At 35.2% G+C, this 13,386-nt stretch overlaps 1 long non-coding RNA gene across 3 annotated transcripts; it reads left to right on the top strand.

The window, feature by feature from the left end:
• Nucleotides 1-1,319: 1,319 nt before the first annotated feature.
• Nucleotides 1,320-8,026, top strand: LOC128030385 (uncharacterized). 3 transcript variants are annotated; one of them, XR_008187887.1, is made up of 2 exons: nt 1,320-1,581; nt 7,715-8,026. It is a non-coding gene; the product is annotated as an uncharacterized LOC128030385 (long non-coding RNA). The 3 variants fall into 3 exon arrangements; XR_008187886.1 differs by lacking the exon at nt 1,320-1,581 and adding an exon at nt 5,346-5,455; XR_008187885.1 differs by lacking the exon at nt 1,320-1,581 and adding an exon at nt 7,480-7,620.
• The last annotated feature ends 5,360 nt before the right edge of the window (nt 8,027-13,386 follow it).

Raw genomic sequence — 13,386 nt, 5'->3', positions numbered from 1 at the left:
GTCGTGGTTTATTTTCATGAAAGGAAACAGCATCAGTATAAATATTATGTATACATACTGGTAATAGGCCTACAAATTAAATATCCTGTGTTGTACAATCACTGGTCAGGGTAGAGCATTTAAAATAACTTTCAGTGTAGTTAAAGGGATAGTTCAACGTCACTTGTTGGTCCCCATGGACTTACACAGGGCTTTTTACCCCCTTCCAAGGTGAGCCATCTTTTTAAGTACAGTACCAATTTTACATGTGTTTGTAATGACACGCAAATAACGCAAGGGGGAGACATTCATCTTATTTTCTCAGTTGGACAAAGTGTATGCGTGTTAGACTTTTTTATTTTATTATAGTATAATATTTATTTTATTATATAAGAAATGTCAGAAAACATTTGAAAAAAAAAAATAATAACTTAAAAGTATTTCAGATTTTGGGAATGTTTTGGGAATCAAAATTAAAGTCGATGGAGCAGCAGGAGCGTAACCCAGTATCTCTACATTCACTGCTCTGTTCTCCAATCCCAGTGAGCAAACACTATTTGACAAATAATCCAATTATTTGCAGATCATTCAGTATATAGTCACAGTTCAGACTTCAGTTTAACAGTAAATAAGCATTGCCTTCTGCCCTATTCTATTAACCCTTTGTTTCATCCTTACAGATTTGGTATTTCAATTGTGGTTTAGAAATGGAATCAGTTTGTTAAGGACCTTTTCAAAGATGGCTTTTTTTTTTCAAACCAACATCAAAGAACAGACTTTGAGATCCCTCGGTCCGATTCTTTTAGGTAGTGCCAGGTAACCACATATAAATTATTGCCTTTTCCTTATTATTGTCTAGACGCCTCATTCTTCTCGGATGGAAAAGTCAAGGCCACCTCTTCAGAAACTTCTGGAAAGTTCTACAGGGTCTAGCAGCCCTTCTTATCCTCGTGGGCTAATATATTATACTGAACCATACAGTGTTTTTTTGGCTGTTGCTAAAAATATACCCCAGCGACTTGAGACTTTATGGGTGACAGGGTCACATATGTATGTAGTTATGTGCGTTTCTTGTGGAATATATGAATATGTGAGTTAAAAGAAAGTTGCATATGTTTGTTTGGTTGTGACTGTTGCATGTTAATGAAAATCAATAAAAATACTTTAATCATAATGTCTATTGATACTGTATACTAGCTTATTTAAAACATCTGGCCTGTCAGTTTAATTTTTCACTTATTTTTTTTCAGCTTTCTTGTTTTCTGATACAGTTTTACAATACAAATGTAATATAATTAAAATAACCTTAAGCATTGGTATGACCATAACCATTTTTATTTTGTAATCCTTTTGATAAGTTGTCTAATATCTTACAGCTATGTGACAATAATTTTATTTAAAATAAAAGGCTCATGCTAAATTTGCTTAAACATGGTTTCTAAGGTAACTCCATATCAGGAAATGACATCAGCACCCCATTTTTGAAGTTCATACAAAAGCAGTGTGTAACCTCAAAGACAGCTTTACACCAATTATACACATTTTTCACCAGATGAATGATGTTTTTATACATTTCTATTGTCCTCCTCTTAGGGGTGCCAGGTAAGTGACATTTATAATAATAATAATAATTATCAACAACAACAAAATAATAACATTATTTAAATGTACTGAAGTTTGCTTTGTTTAATTAAAGCAGTTGTGCTGGGAGTGACTTTGGATCAAGGTCCAAAGGTTGTGGTTAAAGGAGTGGGCAAAACTATATATCTGCAATGCAAAGTGGATGGTCTGAGCGATTCAAACTATATCCACTGGTACCAAGTTAAAGACAAAGAAGCCCCAACGAGGCTACTCTACATCAGTAAAGGAGGTAGTGTTGCTCGTGATACCAGCGCTGATGCAGCTGACTTCACAGTGGACAAAACAAAGCTTTATGATCTAAAACTGAGTAAGATTCAGCCGAAACATTCTGCTGTTTATTTCTGCGCCTACTGGGGCTCTGGCAACCACAGTGAGAAGATTTACTCACATCCTGTACATAAACTATACTGGTAATGTTATTACCAATATTTATACTTAAATTGTCATTTTCTGTTTAAATTCTTAATTTGACTTAAACTTTATGCACATTCTGGCGGGATGATGGAATTTGGATCTGTTTAAATTGGAATTATTATTTTCCTGGTGTTCATGTTTGTATGAGTTTTTTTACACACTGTATTTATATTTGTGCTTTTGGAATATATCAAGTGTATCTTAAATGCGATGTGTATTTCAACATTTTTTTTTTACAGCATGGCACTTCGGCTCAGAAAGAACTGTTTCCTGAAAACTTTACACAGTGTCTGGAGTAAATGACCTTCGGTGTGTTGTGAGAAGGCACATGGATCTGGACGTCTGCCGACCGAGCCACTCACTATAAAGTCTAAAGTACTGATGACATCTGAACTATCAGACTAGACAAACACCACATAAGAGGAAATAACACCATCGACTAAACGAAATCAAGAGGAGACAAAAATACTGTACCTACTCTGAGCATAAAGAAAATAACCAAGCATGATGTGATAGTATGGTCAACCTTTTCTCAGAAAACCAAGATCAAATCCCTGTTTTTTGTTTGTTTACCTGTGAGCAGCAACAAATTGATGTGTGCTTTGTTGGAACTCTGGTGACCTCCACATGTAATTCCTGTCTGTCGAATTAACTCAAGTGAAAGTTTCCCCTCTAAAGACAAAAAAGTTATCTTATCCTCTCTGCACCAAGCGTATTGTACTGACTTTGTTGCTCTGCAGCGAATTTTATCAGAATTTGTAGTGATATGATCTATTTAACCATTCTAAGTGTTACACGGAACTTAGGTGTTTTCTTTGAGATATTTCAGATATAAATGTGACATTGCATCAACGTTAGTGTTCTCTGTAGTTTCACGGCTGGCCGTGCGCGGCTATGGTGGTGGTATTTGGCATATATTTAATATTGACAGTTTATGACCGAGACTTTCAGTGTTTATGCCAAATTAATCAAAGTCCTCTTGATGAATATGTGTTGAGTTCCTACAGCATGAGAAATGTTGTGAGAAGAAATCTGAAATATTGCACCTGGCTATTACAGCTTTGCAAAACACAACATGTAGCTCCCTATAATTACAGACATTATGTGTATTATATCCATAAGGACATGAACACAGAACTTATCCTTGAATGGACGTGGGAATATTAATTTGTGAATGATGTTTTATGTTTGGAGAAATTGTATTTATTCAACTTTATATTTTTTAGCCAATGATGAGGGGGAAAGTTTGGGGTGGGAAATCAAAAAAATATGCAATATATGTCATTGGTTGATAGAGTTATCATTGTCTTCATCGTTTGGTTCTGAGACAAAAACTGCATCACTCCTGTGTTAGTATTGTTAGCTTCACTGTAGAGCATTTCTGTGATGTACATATCTGTGCTAATTTAACTGTAAAGTGAATAAAGAATAGTTCATATGAGTCGTGGTTTATTTTCATGAAAGGAAACAGCATCAGTATAAATATTATGTATACATACTGGTAATAGGCCTACAAATTAAATATCCTGTGTTGTACAATCACTGGTCAGGGTAGAGCATTTAAAATAACTTTCAGTGTAGTTAAAGGGATAGTTCAACGTCACTTGTTGTAGTATTTAACCCCTTCCATACTATGAAAGTCGATGGGGACCAGCAACTGAAGGTGAGCCATCTTTTTAAGTACAGTACCAATTTTACATGTGTTTGTAATGACACGCAAATAACGCAAGGGGGAGACATTCATCTTATTTTCTCAGTTGGAAAAAATGTGTGCGTGTTAGACTTTTTTATTTTATTATATTATTATATTTATTTTATTATATAAGAAATGTTATTTATTTTTCAGAAAACATTTAAAAAAAAAAACCTTAAAATTATTTGAGATTTTGGGAATGTTTTGGGAATCAAAATTAAAGTCGATGGAGCAGCAGGAGCGTAACCCAGTATCTCTACATTCACTGCTCTGTTCTCCAATCCCAGTGAGCAAACACTATTTGACAAATAATCCAATTATTTGCAGATCATTCAGTATATAGTCACAGTTCAGACTTCAGTTTAACAGTAAATAAGCATTGCCTTCTGCCCTATTCTATTAACTTATTAACCCTATTCACTATACACTAGAACGACCAGACACAGGACCAGTTTCTTCCCTCAGGCAATCCATCTTATGAACAGCTTATAATAACGGCGGACACACTACACTTTATATTTATATACACACACACTTTATTTATCTAACACACATACTTAGTATACACTTAAATTTTGCACACAATATATATGTACATACATAACTTCATTTTGTAATATACCTGCCTACAATTGTCATTTGTATATTGTTATTCACTATCTACTTATTTGTATTTTTTATTCTTTTATTATGTGTTTTATGTTCTGTCGCTGTCATTCTGTTGTACTGCGGAGCTTTTGTCACGAAAACAAATTCCTCGTATGTGTAAACATACCTGGCAATAAAGCTCATTCTGATTCTGATTCTGATTCTGATTCTGATTCTGATTCAATTTGTTAAGGACCTTTTCAAAGATGCCTTTTTTTTCAACCCAACAGCAAAAAACGGACTTTGAGATCCCTCAGTCCAATTTTATAGGTAGTGCCAGGTAACCACATAGAAATTATTGCCTTTTCCTCATTATTGGCTAGACGCCTCATTCTTCTCGGATGGAAAAGTCAAGGCCACCTCTTCAGAAACTTCTGGAAAGTTCTACAGGGTCTAGCAGCCCTTCTTATCTTACGTTGAATCCTCGTGGGCTACTATATCAAAGTGACCCATACAGTGTGTTTTTTGGCTGTTTGGTAAATATATACCCCAGCGACTTAAGACTTTATGGGTGACAGGGTCACATATGTATGTAGTTATGTGCGTTTCTTGTGGAATATATGAATATGTGAGTTAAAATAATTTTGCATATGTTTGTGTGGTTGTGACTGTTGCATGTTAATGAAAATCAATAAAAATACTTTAATCATAATGTCTATTGTTACTGTATACTAGCTTGTTTAAAACATCTGGCCCGTCAGTTTTATTTTTCACTTATTGTTCTTCAGCTTTCTTGTTTTCTGATACAGTCTTACAATACAAATGCAATATAATTAAAATAACCTTAAGCATTGGTATGACCATAACCATTTTTATTTTGTAATCCTTTTGATAAGTTGTCTAATATCTTACAGTTATGTGACAATAATTTCATTTAAAATAAAAGGCTCATGCTAAATTTGCTTAAACATGGTTTCTAAGGTAACTCCATTTCAGGAAATGACATCAGCACCCCATTTTTGAAGTTCATACAAAAGCAGTGTGTAACCTCAGAGACAACTTTTCACCAATTATACACATTTTTCACCAGATGAATGATGTTTTTATACATTTCTATTGTCCTCCTCTTAGGGGTGCCAGGTAAGTGACATTTATAATAATAATAATAATTATCAACAACAACAAAATAATAACATTATTTAAATGTACTGAAGTTTGCTTTGTTTAATTAAAGCAGTTGTGCTGGGAGTGACTTTGGATCAAGGTCCAAAGGTTGTGGTTAAAGGAGTGGGCAAAACTATATATCTGCCCTGCAAAGCGGATGGTCTGAGTGATTCAGACTATATCCACTGGTACCAAGTTAAAGACAAAGAAGCCCCAACGAGGCTACTCTACATCAGTAAAGGAGGTAGTGTTGCTCGTGATACCAGCGCTGATGCAGCTGACTTCACAGTGGACAAAGCAAAGCTTTATGATCTAAAACTGAGTAAGATTCAGCCAAAACATTCTGCTGTTTATTTCTGCGCCTTCTGGGACACAAGCAGCGGCCACAGTGGGAAGATTTACTCACATCCTGTACATAAACTATACTGGTAATGTTATTACCAATATTTATACTTAAATTGTAATTTTCTGTTTAAATTCTTAATTTGACTTAAACTTTATATGCACATTCTGGCTGGATGATGGAATTTGGATCTGTTTAGATTGGAATTATTATTTTCCTGGTGTTCATGGACACATTGTACATGTTTGAATGAGTTTTTTTTTTTTTTTTAAACACACTGTATTTATTTTTGTGATTTTGGAATATGTCAAATGTATCTTAATTGGTATGTGTATTTCAATAAATAAAAAAATGTGTAATTGTTATTTGTAGGGATTTTGGGTTTGTTTTATATTCCGTTTGATGAAGCACTTCTTTGAATAGGGTCAGGGGTATTATAGTTATGCCAACTAAAAAAATAAAACTAAGAAATACGTATTATAGGAAATTATGATTTGCACTCACGAGAACGGTCTTCTTTTTACGTTTTATTTTACATTCATCACTGATGGGAAAGACAACTTCCTTAAAATACTTGAAAATTAAACAACAGAATAAAATACAATCTAAATAACACAGACTTACATTGTTTCAGCTAGTTTCCAAGGTGACATTTTTCATTTTTTATTTTGTTTAATTTTATGTAATAAAATAACTACAACTAAATCTGCGTAAAAACTATATACTGTATACAAACAAAAACTAATAAAACAGACAGAAATACAACAAAATGTAAGTAAATTTAATATGAAGAATGAAAACAGTCATTATTAGCTAAATGTTTTTTTAACTGAATTTTACAAAAAAAAATCTTCACAGATTTAAATCCAAATTAGCCATTTTAGCAAAAAACAAAAACAATAAAACAACAACAAAAAAGGTGCTATTGATGAAGATTCTGCTTTATAACCCAGAGTTTTTATTTTATTTTATGAACAAACCCGATTCCAAAAATGTTGGAACAAATTGTGAGTAAAAAAGGAATTGAATAATTTTAATATCTCATAAACATATTTTTTTTTTCACAATAGAATATAGATAACATATCAAATGTTGAAAGTGAGACATTTTGAAATGTCATGCAAAATATTGGTTTATTTTGGATTTCATGAGAGCTACACATTCCAAACAGGTAGCAATAAGAGACCGGAAATGTTAAATGTAAATATAAGGAACAGGACCAATTTGCAACTTATTAGGTCAATATGCAACATGACTGGGAATAAAAAGAGCCTCTCAGAGTAGCAGTGTCTCTCAGAAGTCAAGATGGGTTTGAATGTTGCATATGTTTGTGTGGTTATGACTGTTGCATGTTAATGAAAATCAATAAAAATTCTTTAATAATAATGTCTATTGTTACTGTATACTAGCTTGTTTAAAACATCTGGCCTGTCAGTATATTTTTAACTTATTGTTCTTCAGCTTTCTTGTTTTCTTATACAGTCTTACTATACAAATGTAATATAATTAAACCTTAAGCATTGGTATGACCATTACCATTTTTATTTTGTAATCCTTTTGAATATCTTACAGCTATGTGACAATAATTTTATTTAAAATAAAAGGCTCATGCTAAATTTGCTTAAACATGGTTTCTAAGGTAACTCCATATCAGGAAATGACATCAGCACCCCATTTTTGAAGTTCATACAAAAGCAGTGTGAAACCTCAAAGACAGCTTTACACCAATTATACACATTTTTCACCAGATGAATGATGTTTTTATACATTTCTATTGTCCTCCTCTTAGGGGTGCCAGGTAAGTGACATTTATAATAATAATAATAATTATCAACAACAACAAAATAATAACATTATTTAAATGTACTGAAGTTTGCTTTGTTTAATTAAAGCAGTTGTGCTGGGAGTGACTTTGGATCAAGGTCCAAAGGTTGTGGTTAAAGGAGTGGGCAAAACTATATATCTGCAATGCAAAGCGGATGGTCTGAGTGATTCAGACTATATCCACTGGTACCAAGTTAAAGACAAAGAAGCCCCAACGAGGCTACTCTACATCAGTAAAGGAGGTAGTGTTGCTCGTGATACCAGCGCTGATGCAGCTGACTTCACAGTGGACAAAGCAAAGCTTTATGATCTAAAACTGAGTAAGATTCAGCCGAAACATTCTGCTGTTTATTTCTGCGCCTACTGGGACAGAAGCAGCGGCCACAGTGAGAAGATTTACTCACATCCTGTACATAAACTATACTGGTAATGTTATTACCAATATTTATACTTAAATTGTAATTTTCTGTTTAAATTCTTAATTTGACTTAAACTTTATATGCACATTCTGGCTGGATGATGGAATTTGGATCTGTTTAGATTGGAATTATTATTGTCCTGGTGTTCATAGAGACATTGTACATGTTTGTATGATTTTGCTTTTACACACTGTATTTATATTTGTTATTTTGGAATATATCAAGTGTATCTTAAATGTTATGTGTATTTCAATTTTTTTTTTTTTTTATAAAATGTGTAATTATGGGTTGGTTTTATATTCAGTTTGATGAAGCACTTGTTTGAATAGGGTCAGGGTTATTAAAGTTAGGCCAACTAAAAAATAGAACTAAGAAATATTTATGAATATTTGTTCCTTGAAATACTTTTTATAGGAAATTATGATCCGCACTCACGAGAACGGTCTTCTTTTTAAATTTTATTTTACATTCATCACTGATGGGAAAGACAACTTCCTTAAAATACTTGAAAATTAAACAACAGAATAAAATACAATCTAAAAAACACAGACTTACATTGTTTCAGCTAGTTTCCAAGGCGACATTTGTCATTTTTTATTTTGTTTAATTTTATGTAATAAAATAACTACAACTAAAGCTGCATAAATATGAATAAAAAACTATATACGGTAGACAAACAAAAACTAATAAAACAGACAGTAACACAACAAAAGTAAATTTAAGATGAAGAATGAACACAGTGTAATCATTAGCTAAATGTTTTTTTAACTGAATTGTACAAAAACAAAACTTCACAGATTTAAATCAAAATGAGCCATTTTAGCAAAAATAAAAAATTATGCTAATGATGAAGATTCTGCTTTATAACCCAGGGTTTTTATTTTATTTTATTAACAAACCTGATTCCAAAAAATTTGGAACAAATTGTGAGTAAAAAAGGAATTGAATAATTTAAAAATCTCATAATTTTTTTTTTTTTTTCACAATAAAATATAGAAAACATATCAAATGTTGAAAGTGAGACATTTTGAAATGTCATGCAAAATATTGGTTCATTTTGGATTTCATGTGAGCTACACATTCCAAAAAAGTTGCGACAGGTAGCAATAAGAGGCCGGAAAAGTTATATGTACATATAAGGAACAGCTGGAGGACCAATTTGCAACTTATTAGGTCAATATGCAACATGACTGGGAATAAAAAGAGCCTCTCAGAGTAGCAGTGTCTCTCAGAAGTCAAGATGGGTTTGAATGTTGCATAAGTTTGTGTGGTTGTGACTGTTGCATGTTAATGAAAATCAATAAAAAAAACTTTAATCATAATGTCTATTGTTACTGTATACTAGCTTGTTTAAAACATCTGGCCTGTCAGTTTATTTTTTCACTTTTTTTCTCAGCTTTCTTGTTTTCTGATACAGTCTTACTATACAAATGCAATATAATTATAAAATAACCTTAAGCGTTGGTATGACCATAACCATTTTTATTTTTAATCCTTCTGATACAGTAAGTTGTCTAATATATTACAGTTGGGGATAATGTGACAATTTCATTTTAAATAAAAGGCTCATGCTAAATTTGCTTAAACATGGTTTCTAAGGTATCTCCATATCAGGAAATGACATCAGCACCCCATTTTTGAAGTTCATACAAAAGCAGTGTGAAACCTCAAAGACAGCTTTACACCAATTATACACATTTTTCACCAGATGAATGATGTTTTTATACATTTCTATTGTCCTCCTCTTAGAGGTGCCAGGTAAGTGACATTTATAATAATAATACTAATAATTATAATAATAACAATAATAATAAAAACATTATTTAAATGTATTGAAGTTTGCTTTATTTGTTTAATTAAAGTAGTTGTGCTGGGACTGGATTTGGATCAAGGTCCAAAGGTTGTGGTTAAAGGAGTGGGCAAAACTATATATCTGCCCTGCAAGTATGAGGGCTCTTCAGACTATATCCACTGGTACCAATTTAAAGACAAAGAAGCCCCAACGAGGCTACTCTACATCAGTAAAGGAGGTAGTGTTGCTCGTGATACCAGCACTGATGCAGCTGACTTCACAGTGGTGTTACGTCCTTGGGCGTAATTTAAGGTGTTATTTGTGCAGTGTTTTGTCTCCCTATTCTCTCTACGCCATTTCAAAAGCTTAATGAAGATCAGCTGGTTCTGGTTGTCATCAATCACCGGGTTCCTCTGATTGGCTACTGGAGGGGAAGCTTGTGGATAAAAGCTGAAGACTCCATCTGAAGTGTGCCCTTTACTGCCTCTGGAGACTTTTCATCCTGCCTCAGACCATAGCATGTGTGCTAGTTGTTTGTTTACATAGTTGTTGGTGTATACAGTTTGAAACGTTGGAGAGTTGTGGTTTATTTGTTTTTGTACAAGTAAGCTCCCAAGGGTTAGACCTGAAGTTGAAAGTTTAATTAATTTTGGAGCCGTAGGGAGGAGGACGCCATTTCTTTTATTGTCCATGTTTTCACCTGTTTTTGGCTAGAAAGGGAGTAAGGTAAGACTTTTGTTGTTTATTTTGGATTTTGTTTTGAGAGATTAGAAAGTACTCCTTTTTGTAAGTTAGATCTGTTATGTTTGTTATTTTGGCCTGGTCCCCTCCTGAAGTTTATTTTTGCTCCATGCTAAGCATCTTTCCTTGAGTTTGTCAAATAAACCAAAATTCTAGACTGTGACAAGTCTGTGTGGTTTTTCTGTGGCATGCTGGGACAGGAGAGAAGATCTCCAGGTGGTCTGTAGAGAACTTGTTGTTTTCTACCTTGTTTAAAAATTTCCTTGTTTCTGCCATCCCTGACCCTAGACCAGGGAGGCACGTAACAATTGGGGGCTCGTCCATTTCTTTTTTACTACGCAAATTAGAATTGCAGTTTTCTTGTGGTTGGATGTAGGTTTGTTTGGCTGCTTTAAACTTTGGTGGGTGAGGAGGTCTTATGTTTTATTGGAAACATGGATTTTGATTTGATAAAGTTCACGCTGTCTCCTTTGGCGGAATACAACTGTTGTCGAAAAAAAGATCTGCTTTTGATAGCTGACTTTTATAATGTTACAGTATCTAAAGCTGCACGTAAACAGGCAATAAAAGAGGAGCTGTATAGCAAGTTAGTAGAGGCAGGTGTTTTCCCAGAAGAAACACTAGAGCAGGGGGATGAGGCTGGCATTGAAACAAAAGATGACTCAAGCTCTGTAGCTAGCAATAAGAACGCAGCTTCTGAAGATCCTCAGTTAGCCCTGAAATTAAAAGAGCTTGATCTTGCATTAAGAAAGCAGGAGCATGATACACAGCTGCTTCGGCTGAGAGCTCTTGAAATACAAGCAGATCGTGACATTAAGTTACGTAAGCTTGAGTTAGAAGTGGAAACCCTGCGTAGTCGCCCGATTCCTATACCTCGTTCTAGGCCACCTTCCTCTAGTGATGGCATTGTGTCTAAACCTGAATTTGATGTTGGCAAATACATCAAATTAGTGCCACCTTTTCGTGAATCAGAGGTAGACTCCTATTTTGTTGCTTTTGAGCGGGTAGCTGCAAAGTTGAATTGGCCGAAAGACATGTGGGCTTTACTGTTGCAGAGCAACCTCGTTGGCAAAGCACAAGAGGTATGTGCTGCTTTGCCAATTGAGGAGTCATTAGACTATGATACTCTGAAAGCCGCTGTGTTGAGGGCATACGAGTTGGTGCCGGAGGCGTATCGACAAAAGTTCAGGGCGTGTTCAAAGCAAGCCAAACACACTTATGTTGAATTTGCAAGGGAGAAAAAGGTGTTTTTTGAAAAGTGGTGTCTTGCTAGTAAAGTTACCACGTTTGAGGAATTGCAAGAATTGATCTTACTTGAGGATTTTAAAACTTCTGTGCCAGAAGGCATTGTGGTTCATTTAAACGAACAAAAAGTGGCAAAACTTTCTGATGCAGCCGTGCTTGCCGACGAATTCACACTTACACACAGAACTCTCTTTTCCTCAACACGTCAGTCTAAAACATCCCTGACCACAGAGTCTAGAGTTCAAGATGCACTCCGAGTGAATGGCAGCAAGACTAGTGGTGGAGGGAAGTCGTTCTCAAAGAGCACAGATAGGAGGGTTTGCTTTTACTGTCTTGATCCTAGTCATATGATTGGGGATTGTAAGGCATGGAAGCAGAAAGCCACAAATATAAAGCCTAAAGGTGTGGCATTTGTACAATCGGTTCCTGATTTGTTTGCTGCTGAAACATCATCCTATGGTCCCTTTCTTTTGAACGCTTATGTATCGCTAGCTGGTGACTCTGCAGAGAAGTGTGTGCAGGTTCTTAGAGATACTGGTTCGGCCCAATCCTTTGTGCTTGAGGATGTTTTGCCATTCTCTGATGTGTCATATACTGGTGCAAATGTCCTTGTGCGTGGTATCGAGATGGGCTGTATTAGCATTCCACTACACAATGTTAACTTGAAGTCTGACCTTGTTACAGGCTTTGTTCAATTGGGTGTGTGTAAACGGTTGCCTGTAGATAATGTTGGTCTCATACTGGGTAATGACCTTGCTGGTGGTAACGTTTTTCCCAGTCCAATAGTGGTAAGCAAGCCAATAATCTGTGATTCCCATGATCTCTCTACAACCCATCCTCTAGCTTTTCCAGCATGTGCTGTTACACGTTCTCAGTCAAGAAGCTTTCAAGATGTCGTTGATCTCTCTGATTCTTTCCTGAGGGAGCAACCTAAACTGGTAGAGTGCAAGTTATCTGTTGAGGATGAGATGGTCACTGAGCATGACGCCCAGCTTCCAGTCGAACGTCATTCCATAGTGGGTAGGGAACATTTGGCTGCTGCACAGAAATTAGACCCTACACTTGTAAACTGCATTAGTGCTGCAGTGGACAGTCGCAGTCTTTTGTTGGCAAAGGTAGCGTACTTTTGGGATGATGGAATTCTGATGCGCAAGTGGCAGCCCAAGTTTTCAGACGGAGGTGACTGGCAAACAGTATATCAGATTGTTTTGCCTTCCAGCTACCGTTCTCATGTTTTGCATCTCGCACACGCAAATGTTCTTGCTGGACACCTTGGTGTCACAAAAACATTTCAGAGGATAGTTAAACATTTCTACTGGCCTGGAATCAAGTCTGCTGTCTCTCGTTACTGCCGCACATGTGACATCTGTCAGCGTGCTGGTAAACCCAATCAAATCATTCCTAAAGCTCCTCTTCAGCCAATTCCTGTCATTGGAGAACCTTTTGAGAGGCTGGTAATTGATTGTGTAGGGCCTCTTCCAAAGTCAAAACATGGTCACCAGTATATTTTGACGATAATGTGTACTGCTACCCGTTACCCTGA

This window comes from Carassius gibelio, chromosome A2 (assembly GCF_023724105.1).
Source record: "Carassius gibelio isolate Cgi1373 ecotype wild population from Czech Republic chromosome A2, carGib1.2-hapl.c, whole genome shotgun sequence".
In the NCBI taxonomy this organism is placed as follows: domain Eukaryota; kingdom Metazoa; phylum Chordata; class Actinopteri; order Cypriniformes; family Cyprinidae; genus Carassius; species Carassius gibelio.
The sequence above is the reverse complement of the archived record's forward strand: the minus strand, read 5'-3'. Positions and strand labels throughout refer to the sequence as shown.